This window comes from Pelobates fuscus, chromosome 10 (genome assembly GCF_036172605.1).
Source record: "Pelobates fuscus isolate aPelFus1 chromosome 10, aPelFus1.pri, whole genome shotgun sequence".
Classification (NCBI taxonomy): domain Eukaryota; kingdom Metazoa; phylum Chordata; class Amphibia; order Anura; family Pelobatidae; genus Pelobates; species Pelobates fuscus.
The window spans coordinates 80,354,495-80,376,959 of record NC_086326.1 but is presented as its reverse complement, the minus strand read 5'-3'; the positions used below and the strand labels follow the sequence as shown (position 1 = coordinate 80,376,959).

Below are 22,465 nucleotides of genomic sequence, written 5' to 3'. Positions count from 1 at the left end.
GACAACTGTTAATGTCTACGATGCATGCACTACAAAAATAAAGAATTAAAAAAAAAAAAAACCTTCTTCTCGTGAGAGGAACCCGGCGGAGCTGCAGGGTAGAGCTCCACCGAGTCCTCCTCTGTCTCCCACCCCAGCCAGCGGATCTTTGATCTCCCCACCGGCACACAAAGGCACACAGCAGGGCCCATGCTCTGATAGCGCGGGCCCTGCATGGGCCGGCTGGAGGGATCTTGTGATCTCCCCTGCCGGCCTAGGCCCATGGTCATCGCGGCCACCGGTCATTTGTCCGGTATGCCTGATGGCCAGTCCGGGCCTGACTGCGCTAATCAACATCTCCTCATGTTGATGCATTGAATTACTGCATATTTATGGTGAACGTTCAGCGCCTCCATGCAGTGTGTGGAGAAGCTGAATGCCAGTCTGCACACTGCGACTGCCACTGGAGGTGTTACTAGCCCTCAATGTAAACACTGCTTTTTCTCTAAAAAGGCAGTGTTTACAGTGCTAAGGCTGCAGGGATATGCTGTAGACACCGGAACCACTACATTAACCCCTTCCCGACCGCCGACGTAATGGACACGTCCGACAAAAATGGTCCTTATGGACCGCGGACGTGCCCAGTACATCCGCGGCAATTCCTAATTACTTACCCATCAAATATACCCAGAGGGCAGTTCCAAAGAATTTGCAGGAACTGCACCAACCAGGTAGACTTTATTGCACAGTCCGCTGTTCTAAAAAAACTATTTGAATAGAAAAGATACAATAGTGATGATTTACAAAGCAATATAGATACGGTTGCCAATTTAAAAAGATCTCCATTACTTAAATATAAAAATAAAGAAAAAAAGAAAAAAAGACAAACAACGACCAAATTCCCTTTACTTTTAATTTTTCTAGTAACATGGGCACCATTAAAAAAATAATTAACAAAAATTGGCACATCCTTCAACAAGAGGAGGATATACAAGAATATATAGGCTAAAAGCCAAAATTTATTTTTAGAGGTGCAAGAAACCTTAAGCAAATTTTAACGAAAAGTTTTATAAAAGATGAACGTCCCAAAAAATTTCTAACAGATTGGTCACATGAACATAAGGGTTTTTCTCATTGTGGGATGTGCAATGCGTGTCGGAATACAAGACTATCTAACAAAAATGTTCTTACATTTAATTTCGCTATTACTAAGAAAGAATATAAAATGTAATAATTAATCACATGTCAATCTCATAATGTTATCTATCTTTTGTGGTGTACATGCAGGCTACAATATATAGGCAAGACATCTAGACCAATCAAAGTGAGAATCAGTGAACATGTTCAGAATATTAAAAAAGGATTTTTAAATCTTAGAGTATTAAAGCACTTTTTAGAAAAGCACGTCAGATCCAAGACACCTAGAATTTTGTGCAATAGAAAAAGTTAACGCTCATTGAAGGGGAGGAGATGCTGAAAAAAAATTTAGTATACAGGAGACTAAATTGATTTTTGAATTACGCACCTTAGTTCCTAAGGGACTCAATATTGATTTTGAAATAAATCCTATTTTATGAAATATTTTTCTCGTTTTGTCTTTATGGCTTTAACTATCTATTTTTCAAAGTCTTTCTTTTTTTATTTGAGTGTCTTTTTGATAAAGGTTTAATAGATTTGGGCTTTAATTTTTTTTATTATTTTTTATATTTAATATGTATCTTAACTCCCTGTTTTCTTCTTGCCCTTTTTCTGTGTATGGTATATATGGACTAATGCCCTTTTTTAAAATGGCGCCTGCTTGTCGGGCATAAGAGATTCCAACATAACACACATGGACGCTAAAATTTGTCAAAGGGAATTAGCCTGCGTGGAGTCGTCACAGGAAGTGACGTTACAGAATAGACGCGACGGATAGGACTATTCCAAAAAGGATTTTGAAAAGATATGATTTTTGTGGAAGTGATAGAACAAACTTTCTGTCATTGTATATGTGTGTTCTAATTTATATATTATTTATACATACTCTTGGAAAAGATTACCAATATGGCTGAAAGACCAGAAATGTATATTTGAACCAGAAAACGTTGTCATCTTGGAGGTGGCATGATACGTATGCGGTTCGGACCATATTAGTAAATGGGTGTATCTCGTACAACATGTGCGATTAATTGTTTGTAATATTTGTGTATATATAAAGAATGTTTCTACTGATAGGACTTTCCTTAGCACCTGCGGAAGACCCATTTGTGGGGTTGAAATGCGTTGTGCACTTATTCCAATGTTATGTTTTTTTATCTCTAAGTAATAAATTTTAGATGTACCTACCTCTTTTTGGAGTTCCTGTTTCCAGCAATTCTGCACCTTTTTGGACCCTAACCACCAGAGGAATCCATCCTATGTCTACAAAGAGACATCTATGCTCCATAAGTCCAGAGCCAACTTTAATGTGCTCAGAAAATTGTGAGTGCTCTGAATTCTAAATCCTACTCACGATTTATTTTTACAGATTACACTTTGTTGTGTTTTATCTCTGTTTCTGTATAGGATTAATATATGTAACTCTAAGTTAAGAAGAATTTGTATATGTGTGCGCTTATCAACTTGTTTGGTTTTACACTGCTTTGCACTTTTAAGTATATTTAGACAAATATACTCGGGTGAATTAGCTGCACCGCCTTTTCTATTCTTGAGCGCCACCTATATTCTGTTTTTAAATTTCTAATTACTTAGCAGATCACCGCCGTACCCCCGCCAGCGATTGGTGTTCCTCTCATTCTGGGGGGACTGTCTGACAGCCCAGACAGTCCCCCCATTGGCCATGTGATTGCTCTGAAAGAGCAGTCACATGACCACAATAGAACTGCCAGACAGTCCCCCTGCTGGTGAAAAAAGATTGTAAAAAGTTTTAAAATAAAAAAATGATGTTAATAAATTTTATATATATATATATATATATATATAAATATATATATGTCTATATGAGCTATATATACATATATTATATCTATATATAATATGTATAATATATATATATATCTTATAGCATCATATTTAGTGTATTTTTTATTAATATATACATATATTAATATAAAAATACACTTAGAGTAAAATTACACAAGTGTATATATATATATATATAATAACTATATATATATTTTTTTTCATGAAAAATATATAATAATTCTAAAAATAATTACAAATATAATATACCCATACACATGATTACATAACTAACTTAATAAATACACACATCGACTTCAAATATATACATATGTATATAAATATCCAAAAAATACCGGCACTCCAGGAATTCTCAGCGATACAAATTTTCTTTATTCAGTTAAGGACGTCAACGTTTCAGCTCCTCATGGAGCTTTCATCAGGACAACTCAAACAATAAAACAAGCAAGCTTATATAGGGAGAATCTCAATTAGTGTACTTACATACTCAGGTGTTTCACCTCCATTCCCGCCATCAAACGGACCGCAGCTGCCAACCGTATCAGCACACTGCACTTCCGGGTTCCTGGCCCACATGACCAGGTTCGAGGTATCTGATTCGCCGACTGACGTTACCGGGCAACCAGGGACGCCAACGTCACTTTGGTCAAACCCTTTACTTACGGACTGCGGCATGAGTCAAACCTCCCGAGCCCTTCAGTGTAACAAAGTGTTGTCGTGGCAACTGGACCGTAGGCAGACAGGAGGGAAGGGGAAACAGGAGGATGCGAGCAGTAACAGAGAATCAATAGCATCTAGGGAATGCTGGGACAAATACATATATGGCATATATCCAAACCAATAAAGTGTTGTATCATATCGTGTCTTAAGTGAACAATCTGGTCATAATTCCATTTATTACGTGAATACAATATTGTATAGGTATAAGGTATAGGTATGTGATCCATGATCTCGTAAGATCTATGTATTCTTTGTAATGGAAGGCGAAATATCTGCCTATATGTGAGGTGTGAACTTAAATATAATGAACTATCTCTAGAATAGTTACACTTACCTACTAGTGAGACAAAGATCTATATCTAAGTGTGAGATACTTTGTCTATGTACAAAATAATAGTGAAATAGTGAAAAAATGTTAAACATATATCAAGGATGCAACAAGTGGAAAATATAATAAAGTGCTACTGTATGCAATATAAAGAATAACATTATATCTATATCTAGTGAGAAATGAGAGGCATGAGCAAATAACCTATATGCAACAGGCCCAATATTAGTATATACCTGTAGAACAATTGACATAATCTCAGATTCCCGCTCAATCCCCATGAATGTGTAAGTATCAACAAAATTGTTTTTATAACCAAGAAATCCTCTTTGTATTAAATAGAGGCTAAAATTTCTAGTAAAAAACAGTACTACATAATTATTTAAACTAATGAAGATAGACAGACCAATCCTGTACCTCAGGTAATCATAAGAGGCTCTGTACTCTAATCAACCTAATACTAGGATATCATAGAAACATAGTGAAAGAACATTTTTCGTTCAGACCCCTGGGCGAGATAGTGTCCAACCGTGTTATCCAGTACGTTTCTCTCTGTAACAGGAGTTTGCCCCGGTCTCCCCCCCGAAGAGGGGTCGGTACATGGTCAATGGCCACACATCTAAGTGAAGCCAGGGGATGTGATAGTTCCAGAAAATGTCGGGCCACAGGTTTGTCCGACTTGCCATCTCGATAGGCAAGTCGGATACTCGATCTGTGGCCCCTAATTCTTTCACAGAGTGCCGTCTCTGTTTTGCCAACATAGTTCAAGCCACAAGGGCAAGACAGTTTATAAATTACAAAATCACTCCGACAGTGAATCCGATGTTGGATTCGGAACGTCTGTCCCGTGTGTGGATGACTAAAGGTTTTGGCAGGGATAATGTGTCCACAGGTGACACACCCCAAACACCTTACACATCCCGTGTTTTTGGAGTCTTGAGATGTCGGCTTGTAGCAATGTATAGGGTCTGTATTCACCAACATGTCCCTTAAATTCCTGTTTCTACGATAACAGAACAGTGGTTTCTGGCGTAGACTCTTGGGGAGGGATGGATCCAGTGTAATGATATTCCAGTTGCTTCGGACCGATGTGGTTAGTTCCGTGCTGGCGGTGTTCAAAAGCATTGGAAAGATTGGTCTAGTATTTAAATTCTATGTGCATATTTATGTAATTTTATTTTACATAATTAAGTAATTTTATTGATTGCAATCTGAGGGACCTGTCTGACAACCCAGGCTGAAAGTCCTGGGAATTTAATTTGTAACCCTGTTACTTTCTATGACACCCTAAAACCTGTATATGGAGGGTACTGTTTTACTCGGGAGACTCCTCGGAATACAAATATTAGTGTTTCAAAATAGTAAAACATACCACAGTGATGATATTGTCAGTGAAAGTGATGTTTTTTGCATTTTTCCCACACGAACGTCACTTTCACTGATGATATAATTGTTGTAATACGTTTTACTGTTTTGAAACACTAATATTTGTGTTCAGCGAAGTTTCCCGAGTATAACAGTACCCTCCATGTACAGATTGTATACATAGGCGTGCGCAGCCTATTGTATTAGGGTGTGCACCCTAAAGCACAAACACACACCGCATGTATGTGTATGTATATATATATATATATATATATATATATCTACACACACACATACACTGCTGTTTGTGTGTGTGTGCTGTTAGTGCACTGTGTGAGGGTGTTGTTAGTGTGTTGTGTGTGAGGGTGCGGTTTGTGTGTGCGGGTGTGTTAGGGTCCTGTTAGTGTGCTGTGTGAGGGTGCTGTTTGTGTGATATATGTGTGTGTGTGTGTGAGGGTGCTGTGTGTGTGAGGGTGCTGTTTGTGTCGTGTATATGTGAGTGTGCTGTTTGTGTGAGGGTGCTGTGTGTTTGTGAGGGTGCTGTTAGTGTACTGTGTGTGAGAGTGTTGTGTGTGTGACGGTGCTGTATGTGTGCTGTGTGTGTGAGGGTGCTGTATGTGCGCTGTGTGGGTGCTGTAGTAAATATCCCCCCTCCCTTCTTACCTTATGTAGGGAGGGGAGATCCTTGCTGCCATGTGCCATCCCTGGTGGTCCAGTGTAGAGTATACTCTAGCCTGCGGGGCTAGAGTTCACTCTCGCGAGATCTGAGCGTTGCCACGGCAATGCTCAGATCTCGCGAGAGGAACCTGGCGAAGCTTCTGTCTAGAGCTCCCCGGGTCCTCTCCTGCCTCCCTCCATGCTGCTGTGGGCCGGTGAGGTAGATCTTTGATCTCCCCGCCGGCCCATGGAGGCTTAGAGCAGAGCCGGCACTCAAATAGTGCCGGCTCTGCATGAGCCTACAGGGGAGATCCGGAGATCTCTCCTGCCGGCAGGGGTTAATTCCTGGGGAATAAAGTGTAAGAACTCTCCCAAGATTCCAACCCCCCCAAAAAAATAATATACACTCGTGTGTATATATACGTGCACACACACACATATATATATATATACGCGTACACACACACATACACTCACAGACACACACACATACACTCACAGATACACACATACTCTGACACACATACATTCACATACACTCACAGACACAGACACATACACACAAACACACACACTGACACACACACTTACAGACACACACATACATTCACAGGCACACATATACACACACTCACAGACACACACACTCACAGACACACACACTTACAGACACACACAATTACAGACACACACACACACACAGACTCACAAACTCAGACACACACACATACTTAGACACACACTCACAGACATACTTAGACACACACATACACACAGACAGACATACTTAGACACACACACAGACACTCACAAATTATTATTTTTTAATTAAAAATTGTCCACCCAGCCTCCCTACCTGGAGAGCTGGCGTGGACTTGTCCCTGGGGTCCAGTGGGTCAGGTGCCGGTCTCCATCTCAGCCGCGGCGAGGGAGCTGTGTGCTCTCTGCTTCCTCTCGCCGCGCGGGCTGTCTGCTGTAGCTGGGAGCCGGAATATGACGTCATATTCCGGCTCCCAGCTATAGCAAACGGCGCGCAGCGAGAGGAAGCAGAGAGCACACAGCTCCCTCGCTGCGGCTGAGATGGAGACCGGCGGGGGGGCATTACCTGTTGCCCCCCCCCCCATGACAGGGGGAACTCGGGGGGAACTCGGAGGGCATTTGGGGGTGGCAGAGTGCCTGCAGGAACAGTGTTAACATTGTTCCCACCCGTTCCTGCAGGACTCACAGGCGTGCCGCGGGGATTAGGGTGTGCCTAGGCACACCCGGCACACCCCGTGCGCACGCCTATGATTGTATAGTGTTTTTGAAAGTTACAGGGTCAAATATAAGGCTTGATTTTCCATTTTTTTCACATTGAAATTTGCCAGATTGGTTTTGTTGCCTTTAAGAGCGTATGGTAGCCCAGGAATGAGAATTACCCCCATGATGGCATACCATTTGCAAAAGAAGACAACCCAGGGTATTCAATATTGGGTATGTCCAGTTTTTTTTAGTAGCCACTTAGTCACAACCACTGGCCAAAATTAGCGTTCATAATTGTTTTTGTTTTTTTCATTTTTAACACACATACAAATATAAATGCTAACTTTGGCTACTAAAAAAAGACTGGACATACCCCATATTGAATTCCCTAGGTTGTCTACTTTAACAAATATGTACATGTGAGGTGGGATTCAGAGATTTATGACAGATAACAGTGTTACAATGTCACTATTGATACATTTTTAAAAATATATATTTTGAAACAGCAATGTCCTACTTGTACTTATAGCCCTAAAACTTGCACACAAAAAAAACTAAAAACATGTTAACATTGGGTATTTCTAAACTCAGGAGAAAATTTAGAAACTGTTAAGCATGGGTGTTTTTTGGCGGTTGTAGATGCATGACAGATTTTGGGGATCAAAGTTAGAAAAAGTGTGCGTTTTTTTAAATGTTATCATCATATTTTATAATTTTGTTATAGTACATTATATGATATGATGAAAATAATGGTATCTTTAGAAAGGCCATTTAATGGCAAGGAAAATGGTATATAATATGTGTGGGTACAGTAAATGAGTAAGAGGAAAATTACAGCTAAACACAAACAACGCAGAAATGTAAAAACAGTCCTGGTCCATAACGGTAAGAAAATTGAAAACCGATCTGGTCCCTAAGAGGTTAAAGTGATTCTCTAGTGCCAGGAAAACAAACCCATTTTCCTTGCACTAGAGAATCCTGAAGTGCCCCCCTCACTCCCGCCTTCCATCCCACATCTCTAAGGGGGTTAAAACCCCTTCAGACACTTACCTGAATCCAGCAGCGATATCCCTTGGTGCTGGGTCAGGCTCCACCCACACTCCTCCCCTGTCAATGTCTAATGCGCGCACGGCCGCGCGTGCATTAGACCTCTACCATAGGAAAGCATTATTCAATGCTTTCCTGGTAGACAGCGACTAGATGAGGAGTTAACCCTAGCAGGTAATTATTGCAGTTTATTAAAACTGCAATAATTACACTTGCAGGGTTAAGAGTGATGGGAGTTGGCACCCAGACCACTTCAAGCAGCTGAAGTGGTCTGGGTGCCTACAGTTTCCCTTTAAGCTGTAGTGGCTCTGTTGACTATAGTGTCCCTTTAAAATCAATTCAAAGTTTTAACTGCTGACTTCATATTTAGCATTTTCTCCAGAATTCACCTCTGTTGTCAATGGTAAATCTCCTTGCCCCTTATTGGTCTTCCGTAAGCCCGGAGAGCACATAGAAAATATAAAACTCATAAACCTATAAAATAAATATTTTTCTGGTGCTGTTAAAGGTCAGCCTCTTCAAATGAAAACACAAACATAAAACAAACAACTCTTAAAGGTTGGACAGTGAAGGAGAGAGGTGTTTGATCATATGTAGTTGTGAGAGAGTGAGTTAGGGGGGGGGGGGAACTGCAACACAAAACACATACAGAAATGGACATTATACAGACTAATAAAAACAACAATACTACTAGTGCAATGTCAGCTGCAATTGGTGCCAATATGTTTGCAATAATAAAGAACAAGCAAACTAATGGCCATGTGTTGCTTAATAAAATAATCAACTAAGAAACAGAAAATTGTCTTCCTTTAAAAATGATTTTTTTTATTATCCCTTACAGATGGTAGATCAATTTAATTCCAAATATTTACAGTATTGTGCATAGTCATTATAATGAAATCTTTCAGAAATATTATGATCTGCTACCTTGGACTGGGATTTATTTATTTTTAATCCAGGCCTTTATAAGCATGATTTCTGTATTTCTCTATATATGTTTTGTTTTATATGTTAGTCTATTAAGTCCAATAATAATGAAGGCATCTCCACAGCCTAGGAATCTCCTGCAGAATTCAGATCTCCAATATTAGACCAATATTAGACTATAATGTGGAGTGTGATTTTTTTTTTTTTTACAATAGGAGTGAGGCATCTGAAGCCATGTGCATGTCTGAGACTGCACTAGGGAGGCGTGGCTCCATGGACAGCCTTTTAAATGAGCGTGACTGTCTGATTGGTCTCGCCCTGGGTGATTGACAGGGCACCTCTGGATTAGGAGCAGAGCTGAGCATCTGGAAAAGGGGGCTGTCTGGGTGTGCAGAAGCCATTGGCTGGGGCTGGGGGCGCCCGCTGCCTTCCATAAAGTGAATGGCAGGACTGAATGGGAGCCAGTCGCCTGGGATCTCTCCTCCTATTTTCATGTGAGAAACAAGCTTTATAGGGACCAGGGAGGATTTAACTATTACAGCAACTGCTGCCTGTGAGATCCAGCAAAGGGCACACTGCACTACAGCAAGGATTAGACCAGGAAGCATCTCAGACCACTGTAAGTACTGATTCCTAATCCCCATGCAATAAATGGTACATTATCAGGGAAGGGGCTAAATATTATGTTAATGTAATAATAATAACAATTTTATAGGCATTTTAATAATAATATTTTTTGTTATAATAATATTATTAATAATAATAATAATTATATATACATATATACACATATAAATATATGTATGTATTTTATTTTTCATAATTGAGTGCATGGGTTTTTTTTTTTTTTGTACCTACTTCTTCTAAATTTGTTCTAAAAACAAAGCATAAGGTATAGAGGAAATATCATTTCTAGATTTGAAATAGGATGTGTTAGAAAGTCTTACTCGATTCTGTTGGCTTATTCACTAACCACAGATTGGTGATGGTGATGACTTGATAATCAGCTTACTGCATTAAGATCAAAACAAACAAGTTGTATTTTACTTTTTTTTATTTTTATTTTTTTAAACTCCATCTTTGCTGATTTGGATCTGATTTCTAAATTGAGGATTTCTATTTGTAATCTTTAGTATCACTTTACCCCCTAACTCACTGTTTAGTCAATATATCCCTCGCTGTTTGATGAATGTTTTCTTTTCTGAATAGAACACTTTTATACATTTATATAAACTGCTCAAATCCCCCCTGTACCCCCTCTACCTCCCTCCCTCCCCCAAATAAAAAGGGGGCTCTATCATTGATTATATGTTTAATGTCTGGGATTCTCTAACCAGTAAAGGGATATATATATTTTTTTTGTGAGCCAAATCCCTGATTCTGTTTACTCTGCTACACAGGGACTGATGGACCATTAGAAGTGGAATTGTCAATATATAATGTGTTTTAATCCCTTGGAAATGCTTAGCTGAGACACGAGGGTTGGAATATTAATACAAAGAAATATTCAAGCAGATACTGAGAGTTTAAGAAACGAAAGAAATAGAGTTCAGTTGTGTTCTGGAGACAGCTGCAGGAGAAATTATATTTATATAAAGAACTGGCTAATGTTTACAATAAAAGTGAGCGATTCTGGGACTGCACAGTCAACTATTTATCTCAGATAACTCGTTCCTGCTACTTGTTTAACAGCAAGAAATCACTAAAAACAGATCTTGTTAAAAAAGAGAGAAAGGGTTTAAAAAAAAGTGTGTAGTATATTAGCAGTCAAATGTTTTGCAATGGCTCTGGCACTCTCTTTTCCTTGAATTTTAGCGAATAATTATTAGATCGTTTAAAGGGAATTTCTTTAATATCGTGGGAACATTTCATTTTATCAGAGTTTCGAGAAACTTGGAGGAAGAAAAAGAACGTTTTACCTTGTGTGTTCCAGGGTGGTTAACAATACAGGAGCCCCCCTTGTACAGGTGGTGAGGGGGGAGGTATTGTGCAAGAAATTCTATTTATCTTATCATAAAAAATAGAAAATCTATCATCGATCTATCTATTCATCTCTGTCACTTTATCTATCTATCTATTGATCGCCCTATTATTATTATTATTATATTATTTTATTATTTATATAGCGCCATCAGATTCCGTAGCGCTGTACAATGGCACTATCTATCTATCTATCTATCTATCTATGTAAATCTATTGAACTCTATCTATCATCTATCTATCTATCCATCTTTCGATCTATCTATCTATCTATCTATCATCGATCTATCTATCTATCTATCATCTATCTATCTAAAAATAAAAAATAATCTTTATTCTTCTATATAACGATAGATAGATAGGTAAACATAAACTGTACATGATATTATATATATATATATATATATATATATATGTATATATATATATAATAAAAATAAAAAGTATATATATATATATATATATATAAATAATAAGTAATACAAACTATATGTTATATCTGCTATTATATATATACTTTGTATTATTAATATTATTTTGTATGAGTATTATTTTTTCTAACAAACAATGAATAAACCCCACACAGTTCTCACATACATGTGCCCCCTGCCCCCTGTGTCACCATGTAGAAAGTTGCATTGAGTTTCGCTGTAAATAATTGTGTGATGGTCTGAGTGCATTTTATAGTGATCCAAATTACAGATTTGTTTAGAATACTTTGTATAACAGCTGCAGTACTGAAAGATCTCCGGGCGAAGCAGCTGCTGCAGTCTTACATGCCAAGAGAGGGGAACCCACGGAGGGAGGGAGGCTGCATATATACACAGCTCAACTGGAGCTGGGATATACATACAATTCATATCACACATTTCATAGGCATACAGCAGGGGCTGCTAAGCTCTCTATATTTTTATAACCACATACCTAATATACTGTTAGATTTCAACCATTTAATGTATGTATATTTATATTGTATGTGCATATAGTCACACACCTACTACACATTAAATACAAATATGTGTATATTTATTTAGAAATACGATATATATAATACAATATATTAGATCTATACTTAAAATCTATACAGATTAAACAATATTTCATAAACCTGTACATTGTATGTGTACATAGATAGTCACGCATCTACTACACATTTAGAAGCAATTATTTGTATATTTATTTATAAATACAAATATATATATGTATGTGGGTGTGTGTATTCTGAAATAAATGTACAAATATTTGTATAACAATATTTAGTTGATGTATAAATATTAGATCTGTGCTTATAATGCTTAAAATCTTTACAGATTTTAACCACGTTAGAATGTTATAAACCTTTACTCATTAGACACACATTTATTAATCTATACATATGTATTATATTTTTTTGGAAACCTATAAAAACATTGATAACATGGGGCAGACAGCGCTACGGAATTAGTTGGCACTTGATAAATAATAATATTAATAATAATGCAAATGTACATGCGATTTTAATAAGGCCATACATAATATATATAATCTTATAAATGTATGTACAATAGATACATGTTTCTAAATCTAGACATTTTAGATATTATATTTGTGTGCCAGGATTTCGTTACAAATATTTTGGTCCACTGTGGCATACAATGGCTTAAGTAGGATTTAAATACTGAAACCAAATCATATGGTTGAAGGAAAAATAAATTAAATTAAAAATAAAATATTTTTTTTAATGTTGTAATTATTACAAAATTAAATTCTAATATATCTAAATAGCTTGTGCATCGTCCATTTATAGGTGAATATATTGGGATCGATAGCTGGACTGGATGCAGCTGTTTTAAAAGTCCCAGAGGATTTTTGGAGAGAAGTGTTGGTAAAAAAAAAAAAATCTATTTTTTTTTTTTAGAGGTTAGTAAATGTTTGTCCAATTGGGCACACCTGTCACCCTTCAAGTTTCCTTGTAAAATTTATGAATGTTACAGGAAGGAAATGATGGCTAGAATCTGTTCTCTAATTTTTCATGATTTAACACGAACCAGACTCTCAGACCTCCTATACCAGCTCTGGGGGGGGGGGTGAACTCTGGGGCTGTAAGTCACATACCACCCATGTCTTCCAGTCCCTGATTGCATGTTAACCACATGATGGATATATCATAAAATGATCCATAACCTACAGAAATCACTCATTCCCAACTCCCCCTATTACCAGTGAGCTGTCATCCTAAATAAATATAAATAGGATCCCTCTCTGGGAATATGGGCATTAACCCACTATGTGCTGCTGAATAGGCCCCAAAGGTTTGAATAGCAAGAGAGCAGTGGAAAGGGTTAATCTTTATTCGTGTTTATGAATTATGTGATCTATTTTGAATCCCGGGTTCGGACGAGATTAATAGTCACATTCGGTTACGTTCTCACGTGGGAGAAGCCACTCGTGACAGATTCTCGCCTGTGTCATCGGCGGAGAATGTTTTATAAGTGAACTCTGAGAGGGGAATGGTGTTTTTTTTTCTCTGTTCGGGAAGGGGCGAAATCATCTTTCAAATTAAATATCAAACTAAATGCCACCAATCATTTTTGAATTCTAAATTATTTATATTGGTTTAATTAATTAATAGTGAAAACACGGATACAGAATATAACTCGACCTGTTTTGGGAAAGGCTGATGATGTCCTATCGGCAGATATTTACGTTTGACACCCCTTCACATCTATCTATATTTAATCTATCTATCTATCTATCTATCTATCTATCTATCTATCTATCTATCTATCTATCTGTCTGTCTGTCTGTCTGTCTGTCTGTCTGTCTATCTACCTTTAATCTATCTATCTATCTGTCTATCTGTCTGTCTGTCTGTCTATCTATCTATCTATCTATCTACCTTTAATCTATCAATCTATATTTTATCTATCTATCTATCTATCTATCTATCTATCTATCTATCTGTCTGCTTATCTATCTATCTACCTTCAATCAATCAATCTATCTATCAATCTATCTATCTATCTATCTATCTATCTATCTATCTGTCTGTCTGTCTCTCTATTTATCTATCCATCTATCTATCTTTCTATCTATCTATCTATCTATCTATCTATCTATCTCTATCTATCTATGTGCAGTTGTACTATTTATTTTGATAGAATGATACATATACAGTAAAAACTATTTTTTGTCACTAAAATAATCTGGTCTTTCACTAACACACCTGTATATGAAACGGTTGCCTTTGGTTGGCTGATGTAGAATTTGTTACATTTGTTGCAATTCGTTTTTAGTAAAGAACGTGTGACCGTGTTTGTCTCCTGTATACATCGAATATAAATGGTAGCATTCAGAATGCCATTTATAACTGATTCGGTATGGACTGTTATGGGGATAAATGTTTATTTAAATCTTGAAGTATGTGGATATTTGTTTGCTACGTTTGCCAAAACACAAATTAAAACAAATATTTATGGCTAAGGCCTTGCTTACTGCTAATACATTCTGGGTCCCAATTGTATCACACTATGGGAGGGGAGACAGGGGGGGGGGGGGGGGGGGGGGGAGAAGGGGTTCCTCGTGTGTGATCAAATGAATAACAGAATTCAGAATCGCGCGTATTGTTTGTAATGATTTACCAAGACAGCCGATGCTGTGATGTGATCCGATGGGATGCATTCATTATAATGAGGGGTTTCCATTTTGATCTAGCTGGTGCGTAGCTAGTAAATAGCCCCGGAGATGTTTCTGGACTTCAACTCCCATCACACCAAGCCAGTACGCTCCCAGCAAACTGCTGTCTAAAGGTCATGGGATGCGGTGTTCGGCAAATGTTACAAAAACCTGCCTGATTGTTTCCATGGAGATTACCAAATTCTGTAACCCATACATCCCAGTGCTACAAGTTCGCAGTATATTTATTATTTCTATGTGAGACTCTCATTCCAACCTGTGTGGATCTAGATGAAACATACCTTATGTCTGTATAGTTTGGAGTATAATTGTGTACATCTAGTCTGGGACACCTTGTATCAGTCTTACTGGTGTACACTCTGTGTGGTCCTTGGTAAATACATTGTGTCAGTCTTACTGGTGTACACTCTGTGTGGTTCTAGGTAAATACATTGTGTCAGTCTTACTGGTGTACACGCTGTGTGGTTCTAGGTAAATACATTGTGTCAGTTTAACTGGTGTACACTCTGTGTGGTTCTAGGTGAATAACTTGTGTCAGTCTAACTGGTGTACACGCTGTGTGGTTCTAGGTAAATACATTGTGTCAGTCTTACTGGTGTACACTGTGTGGTTCTTGGTAAATACATTGTGTCAGTCTCGCTGGTGTACACTCTGTGTGGTTCTAGGTAAAACATTGTGTCAGTCTAACTGGTGTACACTCTGTGTGGTTCTAGGTGAATACATTGTGTCAGTCTAACTGGTGTACACGCTGTGTGGTTCTAGGTAAATACATTGTGTCAGTCTAACTGGTGTACACTCTGTGTGGTTCTAGGTGAATACATTGTGTCAGTCTAACTGGTGTACACTCTGTGTGGTTCTATGTGAATACCTTGTGTCAGTCTAACTGGTGTACACTCTGTGTGGTTCTAGGTGAATCCTTTGTGTCAGTCTAACTGGTTTACACTCTGTGTGGTTCTAGGTGAATACATTCTGTCAGTCTAACTGGTGTACACGCTGTGTGGTTCTAGGTGAATAAATTTTGTCAGTCTAACTGGTGTACACGCTGTGTGGTTCTAAGTGAATAAATTGTGTCAGTCTAACTGGTGTACACGCTGTGTGGTTCTAGGTGAATACATTGTGTCAGTCGAACTGGTGTACACCTTGTGTGGTTCTAGGTGAATACTTTGTGTCAGTCTAACTGGTGTACACTCTGTGTGGTTCTAGGTGAATCCTTTGTGTCAGTGTAACTGGTGTACACTCTGTGTGGTTCTAGGTGAATACCTTGTGTCAGTCTAACTGGTGTACACTCTGTGTGGTTCTAGGTGAATACCTTGTGTCAGTCTAACTGGTGAACACTCTGTGCCCCTTGTCCACCCAGTTGGAGTATACCTTGAGTTGACATACAGGATTATAACTTGTGTGGGGCTAGTTGGAGTATACTTTGTGTAGAGCCATAGGAGTATACCTTGTGTGGAGTTATAAAAGTTTCTACATATAGCATGTATGGAGCTATATGTAGATAGTTGGAGTATACCTTGTGGAGCTGGTTGGAGTGTACCATGTATTGAAAAATATGTGTTGAGTTAGTTGAAGTATACCTTGTTGAGTTAGTTTGAGTATACCTTGTGGAGTTAGTTGGAGTATACCTTGTGGCGCTAGTGGCGCTTGTGGCGCTAGTAGGAGTATACCTTGTGGCGCTAGTAGGAGTATACCTTGTGGAGCTATAGGAGTATACCTTGTGTGGAGCTTGTTGGAGTATACCATGTGAGGAGCTATATGTGTTGAGCTAGTTGAAGTATACCTTGTGCGGAGATTGTTGGATTATACCTTGTGTAGAGCTATAGGCATATACCTTGTGTGGAGCTATATGTGTTGAGTTAGTTGAAGTATACCTTGTGTAAAGCTTTTTGGAGTATACCTTGTGTAGAGCTATAGGCATATACCTTGTGTGGAGCTATATATGGTGAGTTAGTTTGAGTATACCTTGTTGAGCTAGTAGGGGTATACCTTGTGCGGATCTTGTTGGAGCATACCTTGTGTGGAGTTCTAGGCGTAGAAAAATTGAAATATATCCGTCTCAGTGCATCTGGAGAATGAATTGTGTTTCTCTTTGAGAAGATTTGGGGTATTTTCTATAAACAGTTTGGTGGGCTGAGCTCGCAGACTATGAGGATGTATTTGTGACAGAGATTAACTGTGTTTTAAAGCTCCTTGAATTATATCTGAATCTTACTGTGGATTTGGTTCGATGTATATGTCAGTTAGTTTGACACAAAGGCTTTGTGATCTAGAAGTAAATTAAAGAACTTGTGTCTCCAAACTAATGTTTCTTTTTTCACAATCATGTAAACATTTTATCAGTTTCATGAACATAAAGGGATAGCTCACAATACTGCAGATATTTTAAACTTATCAGATGACATAACATTACCGCAATATATGAACAATATATCCCATAGATAGTCCAACAGGCCCTGTTGCATCTCACTGCGCGTGAAGAACCCATTTTGTAGAGTTGATCTCAAAGTTTGATCCTCCTGTAGTTTTCTTTATCAAACTTGTAACTTAACCTTAACATGTGTCATTGTCACACTTTGGCCTGAGTCCAACCTTAACATGGGTCATTGTCACAATATGGCCTGAGTCCAACCATAACTTGGATCATTGTCACAATATGGCCTGAGTCCAACCTTAACACGGGTCATTGTCACAATATGGACTGAGCCCAGCCTTAACACGGGTCATTGTCACAATATGGCCTGAGCCCAGCCTTAACACGGGTCATTGTCACAATATGGCCTGAGCCCAGCCTTAACATGGGTCATTGTCACAATATGGCCTGAGCCTGCCTTAACATGGGTCATTGTCACAATATGGCCTGAGCCTGCCTTAACACGGGTCATTGTCACAATATGGCCTGAGTCCAACCTTAACACGGGTCATTGTCACAATATGGACTGAGCCCAGCCTTAACACGGGTCATTGTCACAATAAAGCCTGAGCCCAGCCTTAACATGGGTCATTGTCATAATTACCCCCCCTTCCTCCCCACCCCCTTGACTCCTCTCCTGCAACTGTCAACAATAACTTACTAAGTTATCAGTGGATACTTTTCTAGCAACCTATTTCATTACCCCTACTTATACCCCTTGTGTCACTATACCCCGCTCCCTCTAGCATGTAAGCTCATTGGTCAGGGCCCTCAACCTCCTCTCTTCCTGTGCATCCATGTGTCTGGTTACAAATTGTGTCTGTTAGTCCACCTATTTTACAGCTACGGAATTTGCTGGAGCTATAAATAATAAAATAATAATAATAATAATAATTGTTATGGCAAGGGGCAACAACAGGCTACACCCTCCTCCCCCCCCCCCCAGGCATCTCTCTATGTCTCCTCTCTAGTTCTTCATTCCTCTCTCTCTCTCGATCTTTCTGTTTTTTTTTCTTTTTGTATGTAACTTTATCTGTGTATTTGTTTCTTACTTCCTTCCATATTATTTCTCCCTCTCTAGTCTATTCTTTCCTCTGTTCACCCCCCCCCCTCTCTCCCGTTTCTCTGTGTACATCTTTATGTCTGAGTTTGATGCAATCCATCCCATTACCCTCAGCTAACCCAAACCTAGCTGAGCGTGCTGTGAATGGTAGTCCAGGGAGATTTATTGGCTGGCTATCCCTTGCCATGTTTCCTACTGTCTTCTCCTGTCACCCGAGAGTCCCATGGCCTCTGAGCACAATAGAAAGTTTTATGTTGGGAACAAAGATTGCGATCTGATCTGATGTGAGTTCAGCTCTGCCAATTCTCCCCAGCCCAGGAAACTGACAGCTACAGGTGCAGAGAACACACACAGAAAGCTGGGGGCCTCCATGGGCTCATGGAAAAGCTAAGCCCTTCATATTCAGGCAGCAGATTCTATACTATGGCAGATCATTCTATCTCACATATAATGGACTCTACCACCCCCACAGAGTGCAAGCTCTTTGGACCAAAGTCTGGTAATTATCACGTAGTTGTCAAATTACAGCTTTAATCGATTTATAAATTTTATTTTCGTTTAAAATCTTTCGCTAAACAACGAATTGTGATGGTTTGACACCCGTCGTACAAAATATGGGACAAAATTAAATGGAAACAAATCTTCAATTTTAGTCGCATTGAAAAACGTGTGAACTCACCGTTAAGTAAATCAATTCTTGTATTACCGGTTAAATAACGCAATGCTTCTGTAATTAGAAATATTTTTAATGAATTAATTTTAGCAAATAAATCGGATGAACAGGAAACTAAATCTAAAGTCCTATGTTCAGTGGCATTCGGGAAATGATTTAATATGTTGTCAAACTAATTTGAACCCACTTACATCTTTCATTTTCTGGATTATTAACAGTTTTTATTCAGAATTAGGGAAATGAGTTCTTATTTTTTAATGGATGATAATTTATTGGAGCTTTAAACATTAATCAAGGTTCATTTAAATGATTATTTCGACGTCTATAATAAAGTATTATTCGTTCAGAGTGAATGCACATTAATTACCAGAAACATGTGAAATTGGAGAAACTTGGACATTATAAAAGGGCATTTATTCACTAAATAACGAATTTGAAAAAAAAGAAACACATCTGAGCTTTTTCTCTAATTTGCCTTTTTTGTTGTTGTTGTTAAAACAAATCCACTTGTCATTTCTCCACAATGGAAAAAAAAAATGTAATTAAAGTCCATAGAATTCCACAGACAGAAGCCCATCGAATGTTATAGTACATTGGCTGATAACCTGCCATGATTTTACTGTCAGAAGCCATGCTAGGGTGTGAGAGGACAGGGGTTTGATAACTGATCCTAAGAGATATTAATAGGGTCTTATTACAGAAACTGGCACTAGAGGGTCATGTATTAAAAATAGATTTCACCGAATCCATTTTCCACTTTATGCAATAAGTGCTCGAAACACAGATCGATGGATAATTACAATAATGTGTAATCCCTATGAAATGTATATACAGTTTGGAATAATATATTTTTTCATTTTCCTTTCCATATATGTAATACATAAAAGTTCCCCTTATATTATGGGGACATAAATCTGATATATACACTCATAAGGATTTTATATATATAATAATATAATGTTAACATAATAATAAAATAATATACACAGCACATACACAAACATATATATATGCTATTAATACTAACAAATAATAATAATAATAGTAATTATTTATTATTATTTTAATATATTAATAATCGTATTATTATGATCCAGACACCCGTATTTTTTGTAACTCTCTGTTTCACATGAAATGTATCAAACAGAACGCGATCTATGATATCAATGTATAGAAACATAATATCTATACATTACACAGATACATGTAGCATTGTTTGCCACACATGGAATGTCCTGTCTTTGAGACTTGTCTGCATATATTTGTATTCGTGTCCTATGGTTTTCCGGTTTATATTTGTACTAGAAATGATAGTTAGACCGTTATTATTCTATTTGACCTAATTTAGAGAACGTTCGGTAATTTACTTAAATCTATGACAACAAATGTATCCAGATAGCGTACTGTAGTTCTCTCATAGAAATGAGAACGCATTCATACAGAGGAAGTTCAGAATATGTCCTGTAATTCCCCAATATATCACCCTGTGTGTGTGTGTGTGTGTGTGGAGAGAGAGAGAGAGAGAGAGAGAGGAGAGAGAGACTTTCCGCATATTAAACAGAATATTACACATCCATTAATGTATGCACATCACATTCTATGACTGTCTGCATATTATATCTTCATTAATGCATAGCTCGCTGACCTGTCTGTACGTTATTATATCCTAGTTAAAATAAAAAAAAAAAAAAAAAAAACAATCTTAGAATATCCACGTTTAATATCTTGGAGATATGTGATCCTGCATGATCTGTCTGCAATTTATACATCCAGCAATAGCTTTGTGTTCTATAAATTGTTTGTGTAGATAGAGCAAGAGAGAGAGAGAGAGAGAGAGAGACAGACACAGACAGACAGACAGACAGATAGTCAGATACATAAAGAAATTAAAACTCTCAGAAACCTGTAAATTACTTAAACAAAGACAATTGTTAAAAACAATGAGTGAATTTGTTTGTGTTTGTGTGTGTTTGTGTGTGTCTGGCTGTCTTCTAGTCAGTCTAATATCTGGGCTTTGCATTTAAAATACAGATTAAGGAATAGCTCACAAACAAAATTACTGTTGTACATTTTACAAGGCTACTTAAAATTTCCTATCTCAGCAAACATATATGGGGATTCAGTTCCACCATATGGCCATATCCTGTTACGCCCACCCCAATATCGGTGGATCCTAAACTAATTTTAATGTGGGATACAAGTTAAAGAGTGCTGGTGTTAAATTATTATTATTATTATTTTATTATTTATATAGAGCCAGCAAATTACGTAGTGCTGTACAATGGGTGGACTAACAGACACGTAAATGTAACCAGACAAATGGACGCACACATGGACTAAAGTGTATATAATGAATCTGTTGTAAGAGCATTGTGAATATATATATATAATGCATTATTAATGTGATAAAAAACACAAATCAAAAAATGAAGTGTCAAAACTAAACAATTAAAGTGATAGTGCTTTCATGTATATACTTACAATGCATATCATATATCTTCTCTATACGGAATGAAAATTATAATAAAAGTGACATTACTATACAAAACCTCCTCAAATTTATACTTTCCTGTCGTCATCTCCAAAGGGGGATCTGAAACTGGGAGCCAGGTTGGGTGCTTAACCCAAAAGGAATTAGGCCTTGACTTCAAACTTACACAGTAAAAAAGAGGATTGGGGGCACACCCCAGGGCTTTGTATTTACACAGGGAGTATGCCTGTCTGCACACGAAGCTACGAAGCTGGTTTGGATGTGTGAAACTGCAAATACACTGCAGGGTTTTTTAACTTTAGTGTGAATTACTGGGATCTGGAAGCGAATTTCAGGATTTAGGCCAAGCTAGCCTAAATGAAAACATAGCTGGATTGAAGAGTTGTGACATTTCTGAAGTTTTAGCCTGAAAATGTTAATTTACTTTGAATTCACAGATTTGTCCATTTGATATGGCTGTTTTCTGATCTAGACAGTAAGTATACTGATGTGTTTGTTGGACAGTGTACTCATGTGCATATTATTTGTGATATATAGGACTATGAAAGTACAGAATTCAGCGAACTTGACATCATCCAACTAGGTTGCCTTGAACGGACAATGATTTGATTTTCTCGGTTTGATGCTGATTGGCTGTTAAGTTATACTCAGTGACAGTAGATATTTCTGAGCAGTAGCTGTTGAGGGCCTGGCCAGGGTCCACCAATGACTTTCCTCTAGTAATTTGCCGAAGTACAAAGTTACTCACTAGAGTGCTAATTCTTGGGAATTCAAACTGAATTGTAGGCCACAAATAATTCAAGTGAGCTACATTCTGAGTTCAGTTATTTTGCCCTAAAACTCAAAATTTACTTTGCATTCCCAAGAATTCACACATTGGTAAATAACTGTGTTTGAGATTTTTCTCCAAGATCACAATTTCATCTTCCATTGTTCACATTCATTGC

General features: G+C 37.8%; 1 protein-coding gene across 1 annotated transcript in view; it reads left to right on the top strand.

The window, feature by feature from the left end:
- Positions 1–9,636: 9,636 nt before the first annotated feature.
- The window catches only part of PITX3 (paired like homeodomain 3), a 74,184-nt gene continuing 61,355 nt past the window's right edge, over positions 9,637–22,465 (top strand). Inside the window, exon 1 of the mRNA XM_063435128.1 lies at positions 9,637–9,845. The gene's annotated coding sequence lies outside the window, so the exon portion shown is untranslated. The remainder of the gene's footprint in view (positions 9,846–22,465) is intronic.